Source organism: Mastigoproctus giganteus, chromosome 2 (assembly GCF_048544385.1).
Source record: "Mastigoproctus giganteus isolate SK-2022 chromosome 2, ASM4854438v1, whole genome shotgun sequence".
NCBI classification, from domain to species: domain Eukaryota; kingdom Metazoa; phylum Arthropoda; class Arachnida; order Uropygi; family Thelyphonidae; genus Mastigoproctus; species Mastigoproctus giganteus.
The window spans coordinates 219,446,396-219,464,666 of record NC_143576.1 but is presented as its reverse complement, the minus strand read 5'-3'; the positions used below and the strand labels follow the sequence as shown (position 1 = coordinate 219,464,666).

At 37.2% G+C, this 18,271-nt stretch overlaps 1 long non-coding RNA gene across 1 annotated transcript in view; it reads left to right on the top strand.

The window, feature by feature from the left end:
• Positions 1-203: 203 nt before the first annotated feature.
• LOC150090145 (uncharacterized) overlaps positions 204-18,271 on the top strand; it is a 72,017-nt gene continuing 53,949 nt past the window's right edge. The window contains exons 1-2 of the long non-coding RNA XR_016546697.1: positions 204-304; positions 10,588-10,723. This is a non-coding gene — a long non-coding RNA (uncharacterized LOC150090145). The remainder of the gene's footprint in view (positions 305-10,587; positions 10,724-18,271) is intronic.

Below are 18,271 nucleotides of genomic sequence, written 5' to 3'. Positions count from 1 at the left end.
TAAATTTTTATGGTTTTAAGATACAAATATATTTTCACATAGTTTTATATCTGATTTATAGTAGCCATTTTGCAAAGACTTGTTTTTCTTAATGTAGTCTTTTAATGTTTTCCAGATGCCAAAACAAGAATATCAGTTAGTGGAATTTTTTTCCCTTGCTTTAATTTATAAAGTATATAGCATCTTAAAAATTGAAGATATTGATAAAATGTGCTTCAGCCTAGAAACTGCAGGTTACCAAAGTACAGTGAGAAAGTTGACAAAGCCTGTTATTGACAAAAGCTACTTCACTGCAGTTTCTGAGGTATGAAGTTTTTCAAATTATGTCTGCCATGCTTCTATTTTAGATTTCAGTTGACTATATACAATGTTACAGTTAGATTGCATGATTACTATTTTAACAAATAATTCGTTAAAATAGTAATCATGCAGTAAGTAAGATTTTGACAAATAATTGCATCTCCCCTATAAGGTGATGGAGCTGTAGTTGAGGTATCTTTAAACTTTTATTTTTAAATATATAATGTGTTGATTATGCACTTTTAGATAATATTGTATTTTGTAAACATAAAGTATGTGTTAAGTGCTAACATAACTGGTGGCATTATAAAGGACACTTTACAAAGTGTAAATTGATTCAGAGATGGTTATTAACATTAGTAGTGGTTAGTATTATTAAGTAGTTATTAGCATTAGTAAACAATGCAGATAAGCAAGCTTATACAGCGTTAAAAAAAATAGAAAAAAAACACGACACTTCCCATTTCACCTATTCATTTCCTCCAATAGTTTGTCTAGTTCTTCCTTGAATTTATTTAAGTTATCAACTTCTGCACATCCATTCTACAACTGTCCTTCCTCAATTTGAATTTGTGCCCCTCATGTGTAGTCTGAGAAAGAGGAAGAATCCCATCAGCATTGAGCATGCTGAATGATAATGATGGGAGGGAGGAAGGATGATGTTATTGGTGTTATTTATGAAAGAGGTTGTAAAAGTTTTCATTGGTGGAGTTTTAAATACTTTTGTCATCGTGGCACTAGCACAGATATATTGTGAGAATTATTCTGACTTTAACTTTCCTTGTGTATCAGGAATGCAGTTATATATTGCAATCGCTGTATGGATTTGTTAATAGGAGATGTCTTATTGACTACCATGATGCAGTATCAAAGGAACTGGTTGCCAAAAATAATTTTGACATATACTTCGATTTCAGTAAAGCCTTTGATACTGTTCCACACAAAAGACTACAAATTATGAAAGAACAAATTTCTACAATGTGACATTATGGGGAAATTAATGTTGTGGATAAAGAGATGGTTGAGTGGCAGAGACAGAGTTGTTATTAATGGAAACTGCAGCTTTTGATTAATGTTATTAGTAAAGTTCCTCAGGATTCACTGCTGGGCCACTTATTCTTTTTAATATTTATTAACAGTATTAATGAAGGCATTTCAAGTTTATCTAATTTAGCCATAATACAAAGGTTGGAATGGTGGTTAGTAACAGAAATCTGGGTCTGATACTACAATAAGACCTAGAGAGACTAGGCAGATGGACTGAGGAGTAGAAATTGAGAGTTAATATTGATAAATGCATGGTTTTTGGGTAACATGAGTAGCAGTTTGTGAGAGGCATATGGGTTGGAGTAATCCCAGAATAGCATACCAATTGGGCAGTGCCTCACTTGGGGTGGGTTGTGAAGAATAAAAAAGATCTGGGGTGATTATGCAGCTCAACACAAAGTTCTCTGGGCAGTGAAGACAGGCTGCTTGGATAGTTCATTGATTCTGTGAATGATATACACGAATTTTATGGCTCTCCACTGTATGACTGTGTGAGGAAAAGTACTTTAGAGCAGTTAAACACCATCCAGCATAGTGCTCTGAGAATTTCTCTAGGGGCTTTCTGAACCTCCCCAGTTCAGAGTCTTTACATCGAAGCCCACAAACTTCTGTTACATCTCTGCAGGAAAACATTCCTTCTCCTGTATCCTGCAAAAATCCACAGTCTTCCATCTCACCCTAATTGGAGATGCCTCTACAATACCAAATGGGAGTCATTTTGAAATAGCAAACCAAATGAAAACCAACCTGCTCCCCTTAGACTTAAAGAACTAGCTGAATCATGGAATATAGAAATTTGTAATATATTTCAGGACACGACACCATCAGATCCACCTTGAACAAATATCTATGCAATTTATGATGACTATTTTCAACAGTGGGGAAAGAACATATTATCTCTTTCTAATATCGCACAGTTACATGCAACTTACTGTCTTTCTAACTCAAAGGCATGTGAAGTCTATACAGATGGATAAAAAACAGAGCCCCAAGTAGGTGCTGCGGCAGTCTTCCCATCATTCACCACTTCTGTCTCATTACCAGTCGAACACAGTAGCTTTATGCTATAAAGATGAAACAAATTTAGGAAGGCTAAGGATTGGGCATACTCACCTGTATCTGTTAATGAATGAAAACATTCCCCAATGTACATCTGGTCATGTACAACTGACCATTTGCCATTTGTTAGTGGACTGTCCCCACTTTCAAAATATCTGCTTAAACACCTTTAAATTAATTGCTAATACACAGTCATAAATAAATTTATTGCAGATTCTGGGAGATGATACTAATAAAAAAGAACTATTTACTTTCCTAAATCGTATAGGAATATATCATAAAATATAGTTATTACAATGAAGCTAATATTTCATATTCACCGTTAGAAAGACACAGTATGGCCCTAGCAGCCTATGTGGCCTGCAGGGACAAGGAGATGATTATGCCATTGTAGAAGGCAGTGTTTCTCAACCAAGGTTCTGTGAAAAATTGTGGAATAAAGAAATAATTTTTAAATATTGCAAAAAATTCCAAACAGCCCTCAAAATATTGCATGAATTTTTGTTCTGCAATTGGCAACATTGGAGAAATCTGTGCACTACCAGCTGTCTCTTTTTGGTTTGACCAGTTCATATTTAAGGTTATATTTAGTTGCATTGTGACTGTGTTTCATTTTGTAATTACAGAATGACCTCACCAGTGATGACAGAAAGGTGAACCCTATGCTTCCAAGAGAAAAGAGCATTGTGGTGAATACTCCTTCTAGGAGTGGTGTCTGTATTTACAGGTCAAGTTTAAAAAATCCCTTTCACCTGTAAACTGCTCCTCTAAAATTCTCCAGATTGTTCAAGAAGATTCTTGCTCTTTATTAAAAATTTCAGAGTAACAATCTGGCAACTGAATCAGTCTTGATTAGACAGTGCCGTTCCATGGATCTCAGTAGTAGTGATATTCAGAGTGATTTCATGAGTGGCATTTAGTGCTCATTATGATTGTTGTTATGTAACACTGTTTTCATATGGCTGTTGAGTTCAAGAATTCTTATAATGCCTTTGCTCAGACACATGGAAATGTAAAGCGCATGAGACTCCATATTGGAGAGAGAAATTGGCCGGTGATTTTGCATTCAATATTTCAGAATCACCAGCCAACCTCTCTCTAATATGGAGTCTCGTGCACATTACATTCCCACGTGTCTGAGCAAAAGCATCATGGGAATTCTTAACTCTTTTTTAAACTCAGTCTCTACTCATATCTTTAGCCAACTGATGATGAATGTCCTCAAAAGTCTGTTGTTTAGACTCTTGGCTCCTTATGGTTTATCAAGATTTTAGTTTCCGTTTACATAGTGATTTTATAAGATGACAACCGGGGGAATGGGCAGTGTGCTTCTTCTTCCTCCCGGCATAATCTTTAAGTTACTAATGTTTTTGAATTCTCTATTTTTAATTAATTTGTTTCTAATGTCTTTTACCTTCCAAACTTCAATGTAATTAACATACGGATAAATGAGGTAAGTACTGGAAAAATAAGCCTTTGCTAGAATATTTAATTGAAAAATGTTGAGGTATATGAAAAGAAAGCACATCAGGGAAGGAGAAGACAAGGAAAATGAATCAAAATTACCAGAGCCAAGTGCAAGTAAAGCAGGAGGAGAAGTGACTGATACAGGTCGACCGTCACTAATCTGGCAGCGTTGGGACCTGTGGGGTGCCGGATTAGTGAGTTTGACAGATCACCGGTGGTTATTTTAGCACATACAGTTTACCTAATAGCTAACCACCTCATCCTACCTTTAACACGTTGACTGCCAAGCTAGTTTATGAAAAACATTCCACAGGGATCAAAAATATTTAGCAAATAATTTGATTTAGTAATTATTGTAATGTCAGTATTGTCATTTTTTTTTTTTTTTTTTGCTTAAAATATCAAAAAAATAGTCTTTTTTTTTTTTTTTTTTTTTGTGTCGCGTATATGTGGCCCAGTAGGTTACTTTATTTCTTGAGAAGCTCTGTCAGCCACATACGCGTGACGCTATTACATATGAAAGTCGTTTGTGATTAGTTTATTGCAAGCACTGCTAAAATAAACTCTCAAATGTCACAATAAGTTTGTCAGTATTGTTAGAGATTTTGTGAAAACAAGTTTGTTAGTGTGTTGTATTATCCATCATATTGTGTTGTGTTTTTCTGCAAGTTTGTACAAGTGTTGTAAAAAAAAAAAAAAAAAATCTAAAAAGGAATGGCTAAAAGAAAATTACTAAAATAAGAGAAACTGAGAGAAATTGCTAGAATTTACAATTAAGCAGAGTTAAACTTCTCACAGACACACCGCTGTCAAGTTTTTTCAGAAGTTCAACTTTATCTATTATGGACAATGTACGGTGTTTGTGCTTTACACCACAAGAGGCACTTCCTTTATTATTATTATTAGCTATGTGGTGCAAGGAAGCCTGAGGCTTATGCTGCACCAGCCAAAAAAAAGAAAAAGAAAAGAAAATTCCCTGAGTTACCCTGAGAGAGAGAGAGTCAAAAGTAGAAGGGAATCATCAGAAAGAGAAGTTTATGCATTGGAACCATGGCTGGGGCTAAATGTGAGCAGGTTATAATAATAATAAATGCAGAAAAACAAGTGGGAATGGCTTTCCAGTGTTTACGAGTTCATGCCAACAGCTGATGTTGCAACCAACAGCACCAAAACAGTAGCGGCAGGTCGGTGCGCCGACCCGGGAAATTTGAAATTACATTCTCGGAAATTATGTCAGAATTAGCAGTGGAACCGGATTACTGGTGGCTGGATTAGTGATGGTCGACATGTATTAAAAAAAAAAAAAACTGCCTTAATGTACAGTTATTTGGCCTAGGGTTTTACACAGACAGAAGATGAAAGCTGCTCCATTTCATTGTGCATTGTTTGTGGGGGGAACTAACAAACACAGCTATGGACCCAGCCAAATTAAATCAACATTTTGCTACCAATTGTGACACTTGTCAAATAAAACAGTTGATTATTTTTAGTGACTTTTGGATTTGCAAAGCAAACAATGTAACAGTTTTGAAAAGAAAGTAACCATCAGCAAAATGGCCCCAGAAGCAAGCTGTTCAGTAACTGAGCTAGCTGCACAAAAAATTAAAAGTTGCACTATTGCTGAAAGCCTAATATTGCCTGCTTGTAAAATAATAGTGAAAACGATAATAGCAAAGTGGCTGAGAGTGAAATTGATAAAGTTCCTGTTTAATAATACTATTAGTAGGTGTGTGGATGATATGTCACACAACATTGAAAATGTATTGTCCGAGACATCTTCAATGTTTTGGAACATATCCACACACCTACTAATAGTATACCGGCTAAGGTTTACTTGTTAAGTAAAGCTCAGCTATTGGCATTCATATTATTTGAAAATGAAGGTGAAATTATGGGGGAAAAGTTTTTTTTTTTTTTTTTTGTAAAGAACTGCTAGAAATGACAGAGGTCAAGACATTCTCAATATCTTGTCTTGTTATTTGGAATACTGTGGTCTGTCATGGAGCTGGTATGTTGGAATTTGCACTGATGATGTCTCCCTCAATTCAATGAAAGGCTCCCTCAATTCAATGATCAGTTCAATGAAAGGCTTCATTACTCTTGGCACTCCAACATAGGGAAAGAATCCCTATGTTGAGTGCCTGTGTTGGTGCTCTGTCCCACACTGGTCAAGGGGCAAGCCCTGTTGGCCAATGTCAGCATCTCACACCACACTGGTTAACTAGCAATGGCATCGTGTCTGCTCGGATAGGTAGGGGGCCATTTGGGGGGAAGGTAGGCAACATTAACCACTCATAATAAACCTCATTCATTCTCTGCTCTCATTCTGGTTTTATAAATTTTTTCTTACATTTTCTGTTAGGTTATAATTTTTTTTTCCCTCATACATCTTCTTTCTCACACCGGGGGGGGGGGGGTGCGGTGGTGTGTAGTTTACTTACTAGTGTGAGTGCAAGTCATTTTTATCACTTCACCCTCATTCAACCAATAAACCAGGATACGATAGTGGCTTTCAAGGTCTATTACATCAGGGGGACTTTCTCTTAGGCTGTTTGGGCTGGGAGTGGGGGGGGGATGCACCAAATTTTAAGGAATTTCAGAAATCATGCAGTGTTAAATGTGCCATCAATAGTATTGTAAATGCCTGTATGTGCAACAAAAATCAATGAATGGAATGTGGAGAAAGCTTTAGGATTACTGTGTTGAGGACTTCATGTGTTTGATTTTGAGGAATTTAAAAACAACATATTAGAGCTTGGCAAAGATAGATATTGGATTGGATAATGAAGAATCTGGAGCTATGCAAGAGCCCATTGAAAATCAAGAAGAGAGCAGTGGAGAACTCCTTAAGATCGCTGCTGAACCAGAGAAAGTCCTTGAAATATTGAAAAAGTTACAAAAAGAACTTGAACCCCCTAAGATTGTGACCACTAAAGTGATGCACAATTTTCCCCAGGTTTTTTTTAATTTTTTTCACTACCCTGAGTGGAGTACCACACAGTTGGTACAATATTCTGTGGTTACTGCTACCCATATGCAATACTTTTGCATTTTTCAGTGATAAGCTTCACTTCTCATTTCTCAGCCATTTGCCTAACTTTTCTAGATCCTATTGCTGTAGCATACTCTCATTAACCACCCTTTGTATCATCTGCAAACTTGGACATTTAGCCTAATATGCCCTCTCAGTATCATTGATAATAGAAAACAATAATGGACCTAACACCAAACCCTGAGGAACTGCACTAATAACATTAGTCCACAAAGAGCAGTATCCATTGGTTACCACTCTGTCTTCCACCACTGAACCATCCCTTAAACACTTCAATCAGATTGTCTCACAGGTTTCTAGTCTCCAGATGCTGCAAATTGCAGCATCTGGAGACTAGAAACATGTTACGCATGCTCTTACCTTTCTTGGTAAGAGCATGCATTTGTTCCCCTTATTCCTGCTAGCAAAATTCCTGTATTTCATTGACAAACACCATGAGCTAGCTCTCTTGGCAACCTGTGTGCACTAATCAGAGAATTTCATATCTGATTGCACAATTATCCTCTTTTCATTTTCTATTACTCTGAGTGTAGTATAACATGTTACATTACTCTGGGATTACTGGTGCCTCCGTAGCCAGGTGGGAAGGAGCAACAGTGCGTAGCACACGCTTCTTGATTAGACCGGGGTTCGAGCCCGTCACCACCAAATGTGGAGGATGCGGAAAGGTCAGCGAATGACCACTGCATATTCCCGGAGCAATATGGCCTTAGTTGCTAATGCTCCTAAAAAGCCAAACAACTGGGATTACTTGCTACCCGTATGCAGTACCTTGCATCTGTCAGTGTTAAACTACAGTTCTCAGCCCATCTTCCTAATTTTTCTAGATCTTGTTGCAGCAGCATATCTTCATTACACCACTGAACCATCCCTTAAACGCTTCATTCAGGTCATCTCACAAAATTGCAGCATCTGGAGACTAGAAACACATTATGCATGCTCTTACCTTTTTTGGTAAGAATGGCCTGCATAGCTGAGTGGTCAGGAGTGGGAGTGCAGTAGCACACGCTCTTTGAGTAGACTGGGGTTCAAGCCCCTGACTGCTAAATACAATCGATCTGCCAACCCGCACAGGCCCAGCATGGCAGATTATGGGTCATTTCCCACAACATGAATCATTGAGGAGCTTCCATCCTGCAGTGGATGTTGTTTTTTATTTGGTTTTTAGGAGCATTAGCAACTAAGGCTATATTGCTCTGGGGATATTCGGTGGTCATTCCCTGACCTTTCCGCATCCTCCGTATTTGGTGATCACGGGCTCGAACCCCGGTCTAATCAAGAAGCGTGTGCTACGCACTGCCGCTCCTGCCCACCTGGCTACGGAGGTGCCCCTGCAGTGTGGATGGCTACAATTTACTTTTTTTTTTTTTTTCTTTTTTTTTTTTTAACCTTCATTACTGTCATTAACCACTCTGCCAACCTTTGTGTCATCTGCAAACTTAGACGTTAAGCCTGGTATACCTTCATCAATATCATTAATAAATACAGAAAACAAAAATGGACTCAGCCCTGTGGGACTCCACTAATAACATTAATCCACAAAGAGCAGTGTCCATGGATAACCACTCTCTGTCTTCTCTCACTCAACTAACCCTTTATTCATGGCACACTGCTCCAGTTTGTATAGCAGTCTTTTATGTGCAGTAGTATCAAAAGCTTTCCTGAAATCCAAGTAAATGATATCAAAATTATTTTTTACCTCCAGTTCTTTTGTTACTGCATCATGTTATTGTAACCAATCAAATTGGTCAGGCAAGGTCTTGCCTTAACAAACTCATGCTTTGACTGAAGTATAACTGTACCCCCGTCTAGATGATCCTGTATTACTTCTTTAACCAGTGACTCCATTATTTTCCTTGGAACAAAAGTTAAGCTAACAAGTAACAATTACTCATGCCACTCGTTGATCCCCCTTTGTGAATTTTTCACATCTCCAGTCCATGCGGACCTTCCCTGAATCCAGAGATACTCTCATAATTATGGCTAAGGGTTTGCTTACTTCCTTTACTGCCTCCCTTAATATAATTGGATAAATCCCATCCATTCCAGGTGCCTTTTTTTATTTTAAGCTTCAATAATTTCCCTTCCACTTTCCCCTCCATTATAACAAAATCATTTTGCTCCCTCTGAGAGTTTGATAAAACTCCTGGCATCCATTTCCCTAAAGATTTCCTCATGTGTAAATGTAGATGCAAAATACATATTCAGGTTGTCAGTACTCTGAGAAAGATCATCGATAATTAATCCATCAATATCAAGTGGGCCATTGTGGTTCATCTTGTGGTTTTTTAAACAAAGAAAGAAGTCTTCTGTTTTTCTTTGCCAGTGATTTCTTCTAATCTGCCTTGTTTTTCCTAACTTCCTTTATGAATTTATTGCAGACTAGTTTATATTTACCATAGGTCCATAGGTGTCTGTATCACCTGATAATTTATGTGTCCTGCTCATTTTTCTTCTCTGCAAGGAGTCTCAGTTCATCTGACATTCTTGAATAGCATTTCTTAGTCGGTATGAAAAGCATAGTATATAGTAGCTTCTTTAATTATTTATTTGAATTTTTTCTATTTAGAATTTGCTGATGGTAACATCATCAGTAGGTCCCACTGCATAGAATTTAAAACTGTCTGAGACCACTGTAGTCATCTTTATGAAAGCAAAACCCTTCCCTTCCCTTTACCCTTGATGGTAGTTATATCTTTAAGTAACTTCCACATCAGTACACTGCGATCACTGCCACGTAGTAGTTCTTTTATCTCCAGATTCTTAATGCATGAATAATCACTTCTGATAATCATATCAAGAATATTGTTTCCTCTAACATGCTGCTGTACAAAATAGTCATCCAATAAATCCACAAAAGTTACCCTAACAGCCCATGTATTTACTTGTTCCATGATGACCCACAGTAGGCCTCGAAATTCCCGGTACCTTGCTTTTCGGGCTGCTGCATCTTCCAAAATAAGCAGTGCAAGAATCACTTTCTCCTCTGCTTGTGACTATTTTTAATTTATTATTTCTGTGTATTCCCCAAGCTAGCAGTGTTCCAATCCACCTAATACTGCCTCGATAGCTAAAGCTATCGAGGCAGTATTAGGTGGATTGGAATTCTTGCACCCTTTCTGTTTAAGTGTATTCCATCCTGTAGAAGCAGTCTCTCCTGTTAACAAGCACAGACCATGCTGAGAAAAATTTTCGTTATGAGTCTTGCGCAGTCTCTCAAGAGCCAAATTGTTTGACAAGGCTCTCATCATATACTCCCTCCTATCATATCTGGGCAGAATTGCAGACACTTTAAATTTAACCCTAATGGACAACTTTTTTTTTTTTTTTTCAATATTTCCTTGTACTTTTTAAGTGAATCCTCAGATATCCTACTCTTAATGTCATTAGTGCCAACGTGTACAACAATATCACTTTTATATGGACAAAAAATACTGGTACATTGTAGCATTTTAGTTTAAAGAAATTATAGTAAAAATATATAAAATTAATAATAGCTTGTATTAATTATTATTATTTTTTTTAATATTTGTAGTCAGCTTAAATTTGTATAAATATATGATAAGATGTGTAAAATATAGTGATATACTACATATCATCATATCACATTGGCAGTTGTGCTCATTTTTTTTGTAAGCAGACTTTTTTTTTAACCTTCCTAGGACTGGGTTGCCATTCGGGGTGAAGGAATCACCAATAATCATGCAAGGATGCTGAGTGCACTACGGCGATCTATTTATATCAAAGAACTTTCACCTAAAGGATCGAAAAGGAGATATCAAATAGTTAGATTACCTGGTAAGCAAAATATATTTTAGACATGATCCTTGTTATTGTGATATAGACCTATGTATGTAAACTAGAACAAATGTGACCTACATTTAGGATATTTGCATTATAGGCCTCTTATTATAAATGACTAATTTATAAAAATTAATTGAAACTGCTCTACAAATTTGGTAAGAAAAGATCATCAGATACATCTTATAAAAAAAAAACCAAAAAAAAAAAAAAAAAGAAATTAAAGTCACCAAAATTAAAAAAGGGAGGAAAATAAATTTAGAACAAACATATATTATTATTATTATTATTATTATTATTATTATTATTAATAGCCAAATGGAGCAAGGAAGCCTGAGGCTTATGCTACACCAGGAAAAAAAAAAAAAAAAAATTCCCAAGTTACCCTGTGAGAGAGAGAGAGAGAGTCAAAAGTAAAAGGGAATCACCAAGAAAATGAAGAATGATGATATCCAGCTCAGGACCCTGGGTGTGCCAAGCCCATACTCACCAGATATGAGCCCCCACTATAAGTGAGTAATGATATCCATCTCCAAGAACTGGGAACCCTTAACTTTACCATTGATGTGGGTTAAAACTGTTAATGAATAGAATATTATACCAATTTGACCAAGTATGTAGAATATCATTCCTCTGAACTCCCATAACTAATGAAGCCATCCTAATGAAAATGTGTTAAGCCTAAAGTGTGATGACTGCTTTTTTGGAATACCATCTTCAACAGGCAAGAAGTGAAGTTGCATGGTTTAATTTATTTCCATAGACTATTCCATTGCATTACTTCATAGGAGTAAGGGAGGGGCATGGGAAGGTGAAAAGGAAGGTAGAAGATCCCCATTTTCCTTCCTATAAACTAATAGGTCACAGGCAGATAAACTTTGCAAAATTATAAAATAAAAAGGTATTTTGAAGAAATAGGTCAAAGTTTTTTTATTCAGAAATCCAAGCATGACTGCTTGTCCTCTTAGTTGAGGTCCTGAATCAGGCAAACATTGTTCATTGGGGAAGGAGGGAGGTGAGACAAAGTAAATACTTACACTCTTACTAAAATTAATAATAAAGCTTTAAATACCAATCTTCAGACAAAATTACTGGCTTTTAAAGGTTAATAGACCAATTAGTTCACCTAAATGTTAAAGTTTTGTTTGTTTTATAACTTAAACTTATTTGGCTGGCTAATATAATTTATTAGCAAATACAGTGGATTCTGGTTATGTGGGACACATTGGGACTAGTGCATTTTGGTCTGATTAAGTGGCTGCGCCAATTATGCAAAGTTTCATGTAAATAGTTAAAATTTTCGGTGGACCCTCACTTTACGACTGATTCTCTGTATGATCATATTACGATGGTCTCACCATAGTAAAGTACCTTTCACTATATGAGATGTAGTAAGCGGCAGTCATTGTGACCATGTTTGTGAATTGAATTTTAATTCTATTAAACAGTGCTTCTAATAAGTGAAAATAGGAGGAATATTATCCACAGGCTATAAAAGTAAATATATATTAAGCACAGATTTACACTTTATTACCTTACCAATTAAAAATTTAAATGATACGTGAAAATCTGAAGAATATTTTCCACAGGTTAGCAAAATAAAAATAAATTTGCGCTTATGTGCATAGCTTAATTAATACGTACTGTAATATGTACATACTAACTAGTTGATATTTCTGTTCACTGACATTTTGGGTGGTTTAAAATTTAAAATGTTAAAAAAGATAAGCAATCAATAACAAAGAACATGGCACACACAAATTGCAACTAACACGATATCGTCTCATCGTGAGTGAAATAACAGGCAGATAAAAGAATATCTAACAGATTAACTATATCATTAACCTCTAATTTAGTTCCTTTCCTTATTGAGCTATCCTAATTTAATAGATTGATTGTAGCTGTTAATGCCTCCTTTTGAGGAATTAGTGCACAATGATTTTATATCAAAAGAATATAGTCATGTGAATCCAACTTCAAACTAATGATAAAGAGAATATGACTGTTTAGTATTTTTTTAAACAATATCTGGGCTAGTCCACTAAATGGTTTTAGTATATTCTCCACATACTTTTCTAAGTTTTCTATGGTATTTCCTAAATCTTACTATTGGCCTCAAAGGCCTATCTGATATGTGTAGTTTTGTGACACCAAATATAGTAATAGTATTCACCATGTAGTGCAGGGAAGCCAAAGGCTTTTGCTGCACTGGCAGAAAAAAAAAAATCACCAAGTAGATAAGAAAATACAAATTATATGCTTACCTCCTCACATTAGCATTAGCATTAGTAGAGGCATATGATGCAAGAAAGCAAGCTTATTCAGCATCAGCCAAAAAAAAAAAAACACACACCACTCCCATTTCACCCCTCCGTTCGTTCGAAATACCTGTCCAGTTGAGCTTTAAATTTGTTTAGGCTATCAACTTCAACAACAAGTGATGGAAGTCGGTTCCACCAACCCACCACCCGCTGGCCAAAGGCAAATTTCCGCACATCTATCCGACATCCGTCCTTCCTCAATTTGAATTTATGCCCTCTGAGGTGATTATTCTGAGCAAGATGAAGAATCGCATTGGCATTGAGCATGCTCAAACCATTCAAAGCCTTATACAGCTCTATCAGATCACCTCGCCGATGCCTAGTCTCCAGACTCTGTAATTTGCAAAACTAAAGCCTTTCTTCGTAAGAGCTACCCTTTGTTCCATTCACTAATCTTGTTGCCCTTCTCTGTACCCATTCCAGCAGCTCTACATCCTTCTTGAAATGAGGCCTCCAGACCTGTATACAGTACTCAAGATGTGGCCTAACCATTGCCTTATACAAGGGAATAATCACCTCCTTATCCCTGCTAGAAAACTTCCTGTATATCATTGACAATACACCATGAGCTACTCTTGCAGCTTGTCTGCACTGCTCAGAGAACTTCATATCTGCCTGCACAATTACCCCCAGGTCCTTTTCATTCTCCACCACTGTCAGTGTAGTACCGCAGAGTTGATACGTTGCTCTGGGGTTACTGTTTCCCATATGTAGTACTTTACATTTGTCAATGTTAAACTTCATTTGCCACCTCTCAGCCCATCTGTTCAACCTTTCCAGATCCTGTTGCAGCAGCATAGCGTCAGTAGTGTCCTTAACAACCCTGCCAACTTTTGTATCATCTGCAAACTTGGACATTAAACTTGATATCCCATCATCAATATCATTCATAAACACCGAAAACAACAACGGACCCAACACTGAACCCTGAGGAACTCCACTAATAACATTAGTCCACGTTGAGCAGTGTCCATTGATTACCACTCTCTGTCTTCTGCCACTCAACCATCCCCTTATCCATAGCAGCAATTTGCCTCCAATGCCACACTGCTCCAACTTGTGCAGCAGTCTTCCATGTGCAACAGTATCAAAAGCCTTTCTAAGATCCAAATATATAATATCAAAGTTATTCCCTGCATCCAGTTCTTTTGTGACTACATCATAGTATCCAATCAAATTGGTCAGGCAAGACCTGCCCTTAACAAAACCATGCTGCGTCTCAGCTATAACTGAATTCTTGTCTAGATGATCCTGCAGTGCTTCTTTAACCAGTGCCTCCATTAATTTACCTGGAACAGAAGTTAAACTAACAGGTCTATAATTACTTGTGTCAGCCTTTGATCCTCCTTTGTGAATTGGGGTTACATTTGCACATCTCCAGTCTATGGGTACCTCCCCTGAGTCCAAAGAAGCTCTCATAATTATGGCTAGGGGTTTGCTTACTTCCTCTGCTGCCTCCTTTAATATAACTGGATAGATCCCATCCACCCCAGGTGCCTTTTTTATGTTTATCCTCAACAATCTCTCGTCCACTTTCCTCTCAGTTATTACAAAATCATCCAGCTCACTGCCAATGTTTACTTTACCTACATCATTCTCCTTCCTGAATAACTCCTCATGCGTGAATGTAGATGCAAAATACTCGTTTAGATTGTTAGCCACCTGAGCAGGATCCTCAACTGTTGAACCATCAATATCCAGTGGACCAATCTGATTCATCCCTTTCCTTCTTGAGTTTAAATATGTAAAGAACTCTTTTCTGTTTATCTTTGCATCCTTTGCCAAGGATTTTTCGTAGTCTGCCTTTGCCTGCCTAATCTCCTTTGTGACTTGGTTACAGACCAACTTATATCTATCATAGGCTTCCATGTCACCCATTAATTTGTATGTATCCCATGCATTTTTCTTCTCTGCCACATGTCTCATTAGTTCATCTGGCAACCATTTAGGCCTAAACCTTGAACAATATTTCTTAGTTGGTATGTAAAGCCTGGTAGCCTCCAAGATTAGTTCCTTGAATGCTTCCCATTTTGAGTTTGGTGTTGGTAACATCATCAGTTGGTCCCACTGTATAGAATTTAAATACTGTCTCAGACCATCATAGTCGCCTTTACGAAAACAAAAACCCTTCCCTTTACCTCTGATGGTAGTTACCTCCTTAGGTAACTAACCAGTTGACCTTAGAATTTATTCAAACTGTCAACTGGATAGTTACCTATGTGAGGAAGTAAGCATATAATTGTGAGAATGTCACCTTCATTAATTTTCCTAATCCTTCTCAGAGCCTTATAACCCTCAATCAGGTAACCCCTGAGGTGCCTGGTTGCCAAGCTCTGTAGCCCACATATTCGGAGTCTTTCCTCATACGGTCACGCAACTGCCAATCTCACCATTCGAGTTGCCCATCTTTGGACTCTTTCAAAAAGCTCAATGTCTTTTTTTCAGATGAGGTTTCCATACTTGAACACAGTATTTCAAATGTAGTCTTATAATTGCATTATACAGTGGGATTATGACCTCCCTGTCTCTACAGAATAACATTTGATAAATCATCGATAGGACACCATGGGCTTTCCTGGCTGCCTGTTTACTGTTCAGAAAACTTAATATCTGCCCATACTGTAACTCATAGATCCCTTTCCTCCTCTATTGTTTTCAATTCAGCCCCACCAAGTATGTAATTTATTTGCGGGTTTCTATTCCCCATGTGTAAGACCTTGCATTTAGCAGCATTAAAACATCGCTTATCTGACCATCTTTGAAGTCTGTTCAAATCATCCTGAAGGAGTGCTGTTGGCATTGGTCATTAATGACTGCCAATTTTTATGTCACCTGCAAATTTTGACATCACACCTTCTATCCCTCCATTGATGTCAAATGAGAAATAGCAATGGTCCAAGAACTGATCCTTGAGGGACTCCACTCCTAACGTTACACCAGTCTGAAGAATATCCATTAATCGCAATACTCTGCCTTCTGCCGTGCAGCCACCCAGCAATCCATCTTAGAATCTTAGCAGTAATCCAGCTCACAAATAACTGTGTAAAAATAGCCTACTCCTTTAGTTAAGCATGATTTACCCTTAAAGCCATGTTATGTATCCTTAAGAATGCCATATCTATCTAAATGTCCTTGGATTGCACTCTTAATCATTGCCTCTAAGATTTTCCCTACCACTGAAGTCAGACTAACCGGTCTGTAGTTACTAACTTCACTCTTAGAACTGTTTTTATGTATTGGCGATACGTTGGCACCTCTCCAATCCAAACGAATCTCCCCTGAGTCCAAAGATACCTCAATGACTGAATACATTCCCTCGTGCTCTATATTCCATTAACTTCTGGAGCCTTACTTGCCTTTATGCTCAAATTTTGCTAATAAACAATCTCTGTAATTACGACATCGCTAATTTCATATGGTTCAGCCTCACCTACACAGCCTGTTCGCAGCATGGAGGCCTTTTATCAGTAATGACCAATGCAAAGTACCTATTCATTTCATCCATAGCATCAGCTGAGTTATCTAAGATTTTCCTACACACAGTGCACAAGGGTCCAATCTGATCAGTTTTCTTCTTGTATTCACATACATGAAAAATTCCTTAGTTCCCATTCTTTGCTTTCTTTCTTAGCCAGTGCTTTCCCATATACAGCCTTGTTTTCCCTGACCTTATTTGTGGTACCTATTATAGATCAACTTGCACCTGTTGTAGGCTTCACTACTTTTCATTTCTCTGTAACTGTCCTATACTATCTTTTTCTGCTCTATTTGACCAGCCAGCTCCACAGTCATCCATTTTGTCATCTTCCTCCTGAAATATTTTCTTAAAGGTATATGTGCATTCGTGGCTTCTGTGATTTATTAAAAGTATTTCATAATTCAAATGTACTCTCCATCCTTCAGTAATTCACCCAGTTCACAGATGCCATATAGTGCCTTAAACTACCAAAGTTACCTCTTCTGAAGTTAAAACCTGTGCCTTTAACTACTGCAACAACTTTCTTCATCTTCCACCTAACAATTGCATAATCACTTACTGACAATAGTTCCTGAACTTTAAGCTCTGTGATATCATCTGTCTTTTTTTCAGATGAGGTCTCCATAATTGAACACAGTATTCCAAATGTAGTCTTATAATTGCATTATACAGTGGGATTAAGGAGGTTAAGCAAAGAAGATTTGTTAGTAACAGTGAGGTCAAGAATATTCTAACCCCTAGTACTTTTTCCTAACATGGTGGTACAAATAATAACCATCTAGTTTTTTTTTTATTATTATTATTATTTCCGACCTTATTTGACAATTCCTGACAGATAGACATGCACCTCTGTTTCTGCTCCGCAGTCAGCAAATGTGGTATAAACTTTGCAGAGATCCGCTACATGTTCAATTCCTCTGTTAAAATGCACTGGTTTGTTCTGTAAGAGTCGTAGCCTGTCATTAATATCAGAAATAGTCATTTGTCATTGATGATTGGCAAACTTCTGCCACGTTTCCACTTGTGTAACTTGTTGATGGGTTGAATCAGTTGGTCAGTTCACAGTCTTCAACTGAAGTTTTGCCATGTTCGAATAAATGATACTGCCAATTGTACTGAAAAAGCACTATAATAAACAACTGTAGCAATGCATCACAGCTAGCTATAGCAGCAAAATTCAAAAGATCGACTTGGGAGATACTAAGGTAGCCACATCTAGTGGCAGAATGTTCTACTATTTGTAGTTCATGCTTTTCCCCCAGTCCGGGAACTTTTGGATATACCCTCGTATTTAATTCTATGTCAGGTAAAGTTTCACAACTGTAATAATAAAATGTACATTTTTACAACTATAACCACACATTGACTATTCTTTCTCATTGCTTTCCTTTCGCTCCATCCAATCATCTCATTTTCAATTTTTAAACAAAGCATATAGAAGGTGGGGAATATTCACTATATTTGGAATATAGCGAATATTTTACACTGTTGTGTGGGTAACAGATACATAGTAAATTCAGTCAACATGGGTGACCAATGCAATGTTGAGTCAGTTTGGTGTGACATAAGCACTGGGAAAATAAAAATGAGAGTAGGAGTGTGCTATAGGCCTAATGACTAATAAGTATACCAAACACCGATGCAGAGAAATACTAGGCCAGTAAATTGAGTTGAATTGAATGTGAATTGAAATAATGGGGGATTTTAACTTACCAGATGTTGGTTGCAATTCGTGGGTTGGTCACT